Source organism: Choloepus didactylus, chromosome 2 (assembly GCF_015220235.1).
Source record: "Choloepus didactylus isolate mChoDid1 chromosome 2, mChoDid1.pri, whole genome shotgun sequence".
In the NCBI taxonomy this organism is placed as follows: Eukaryota; Metazoa; Chordata; class Mammalia; order Pilosa; family Megalonychidae; genus Choloepus; species Choloepus didactylus.
The window spans coordinates 235,415,861-235,419,017 of NC_051308.1; the positions used below are offsets into that span (position 1 = coordinate 235,415,861).

General features: G+C 36.4%; 1 pseudogene; it reads left to right on the forward strand.

Moving 5' to 3' along the window:
* The first annotated feature begins 804 nt into the window (after nt 1-804).
* Nucleotides 805-1,389, forward strand: LOC119527924 (annotated as a pseudogene).
* The last annotated feature ends 1,768 nt before the right edge of the window (nt 1,390-3,157 follow it).

The window sequence follows — 3,157 nt, forward strand, 5'->3', positions numbered from 1 at the left end:
TATCTGGCTAGGAATTAGCTGTTGGTGCCAGAGGCTACAATTTCCTCTAGTATCTTTGTTTTTGTCTCCCTTTTGTCATGACATTTCCCTAGAGATTTATCCTTATATAAGGTCTGATTCTTTCAGTTCTTTCCATTGTAATCCCATTTTACACAGGAGCCCTACTGATGTGAAGATAAGGTGCAGGGGCATGGGAAGTGTTCTACAATCTTATGATTTGGTCTCAGTCTTCTAGTGAGCCTGGACTCTTGGGCAGTGACTTTCACAAGTGCTTGTCAGCTTTTATTATCACCCCCTTAAGTGAGACTGAAGGACAGAGTGGGCTGAATTTGCTTCTTTCCCTTCCCCCATGTTAAAGGCTAGAGTGGGGTCATCAACATGGCAACATAAACAGATACTAAAAACTTCTCCCCAGAGATTCAGCAAAAAAAGGACAATTCTGGCTTGTTCAGAATTCTGGGGGAATGTATAGACTGGAGAAGGACCCTACAAATGCCAAATTGATGACAGAGAAAAATGTCAGGTAGGAAAATCCCATCCTGGACAAGCTGGTCCTCTCCCCTCCCCCTCACTCAGTCTCACACAGAGCAGGAAGAGCACAGAATCAGTAGCTGGGACCTTTCCCACCTCCCACCAGGGACACAGACTATAAAATCTCTCATAGCTTCCCTGTCCGACCGTGGCCACCAAGCCGTGCATGTGTGGCAATAACATGTCAGCCCCACTGCCCGCCATCATGCCCGCCACCCACAAGGCCACTGCGGCAGTTATTTTTCTTCATGGATTGGGAGATACAGGGCATGGATGGGCAGAAGGCTTTGCAGGTATCAGAAGTTCACATATCAAATATATTGGCCCACATGCACCAGTTATGCCTGTAACATTAAATATGAATATGACTATGCCTTCTTAGTTTGATATTATTGGGCTTTCACCTGGTTCACAGGAAGATGAACCTGGAATCAAGCAGGTGGCAGAAAATGTCAAATCTCTGATAGACCAAGAAGTGAAGAATGGAATTCCTTCTAACAGAATTATTTTGGGAGGATTTTCCCAGGGAGGAGCTTTATCCTTATACACTGCTCTTACCACACAGCAGAAACTGGCAGGTGTCATTGCACTCAGTTGCTGGCTTCCACTTTGGGATTCATTTCCACAGGGTCCTATCACTGGCGCTAATAAAGACATATCCATCCTCCAGTGCCATGGAGATTGTGACCCCTTAGTACCCCTAATGTTTGGTTCCCTTACTACTGAAAAGCTAAATCATTGGTAAATCCAGCCAATGTAGCCTTCAAAACCTATGGGGGCTTGATGCACAGTTCATGTCGCCAGGAAATGATGGATATCAAGCAATTCATTGATAAAGTCCTACCGTCAGTTGATTGACATCACTAAGAGGCCTTGGGTAGAAGTACACCAGCATCACTGTAGTAGAGCAGAAACTTTTAAATGTGCCCAATCCTGAAACCTCTTGTTTGCAGTGTTAGAATGTTTTGCAAATACATACCAATGACACAAACTAAATGTCTCCTTATGGGAAATGTATGTTCTTTTAAGTTTCTTTTCATGTATTTGTATAATGCGATCCCAGAGTAATACTAGTATTAAAATAGGTGAAGCAGCTGGCTTCTTTTTCCCAAATGTAATTCAGAAAAATAATAAAATACTGCAACCAGAATATTCATTACATCATTTGGAAGTTATCAGTATGCTTAGAGAAAATTTGTTCAGGTATAAATGAGTAATTAAGATATAAATGATTTAAGCACGTCATAACTTAGACTATGGATTTATTCCCAAACTGCCTAGTCACCACACAGTGGCTGTATTTTTATGTATGTATTCATATAGACATAATAATTGTAATACAAAATAAGGTGGTATTGATATACATCAAAATGATAGTACAAAATGAGATGGTATTATATAATTCCTAATAACAGGGATAATACTTTTAAGTGTTAATGAAAGAGTAATATTGCTCTCCTCAATTAATGGCCTTTTATTTGGGGGACCAGACTTTTTTTCTTATCATTTCCATTCAATACTCTTTTCTCCTTTCTAGAAAAGACACGTGTTCTACCTTTATTATCCTTCATAGGGGACCAAATATTGCTTCCCTGCCATAGACATCAGATGTTAATAAATGCTGTAATTTGACATTCTGAATCACAGACATATGCTATTTATGATGTGTTTATACTTATAATGAAACCAGACATCACTTAAAACTTCTGCGCTACTTATTTCTTCAACTGTTTTTTAGTCCAAATTTAGACTTACTCAGTTATTAGAATCTTTAGTTCAGGGAACAGAATGATTCTGTGATTTTAATTTTCTGTAATCAACTGGAAGAATGATTAGATCATACTTTACTATGTTCTGAAATTTTAAGACTTGATCTTAAAAATTGTAATTTCTAAGGTGACTTGATCTAAGATGATTCTCCTTGTAGTATAGAGTTTAATTTTACTTACTTTGTACATGTTTGAAACCAGCTACTGTGGAAAATTGGAATCCATCAGAAAATTTTGCTTTGGATTTTATCTGCCAATGAACATCTTTGAAATTTTGACTTTAATCAAATGATATTTTAGTTTTTGTGCAAACATAAAAATAGCAATCCTTTGATTTGATATAGTCAGTATTTTCAGATTACTGTAAAATTATTTGAAAACAAATTTCTGGGTAGTAAAGGGTAGTCAGAACTTGATACATATGGTATAATTACCACAAGGTTTAATATTTAATTGAAGTGTATGCTTGGTATTTTGAATTGCTAGTTTTGGGGTTTTATTCCAACAGATAAAACAATGATGGAATTGCATCAGTATAAATGGGTGCTAATTGATAAAGGAAATAATTTGGCAGTGTACAATATAGAATGTTAATAATTAAGCCATATGTTTATGTCTGGATTTAAAACTTTTAAACAATCATTTACAAACACATTGTCTTTTATTTTGAAGAATATAAACAGTTATATTCAGTTATACAAATAAACATCTTATTTATGGTTAAGATACCTTATTCCATTGAAAAGTTTTGCTGTGGTGTGGGAAAATAGTAAATCCTTTTCACAGTTTGTATCAATGTGAAATGAAATTTAATTCTGCCAAAAAAAAAAAAAATCTCTCATAGCAGTGAGACAGAT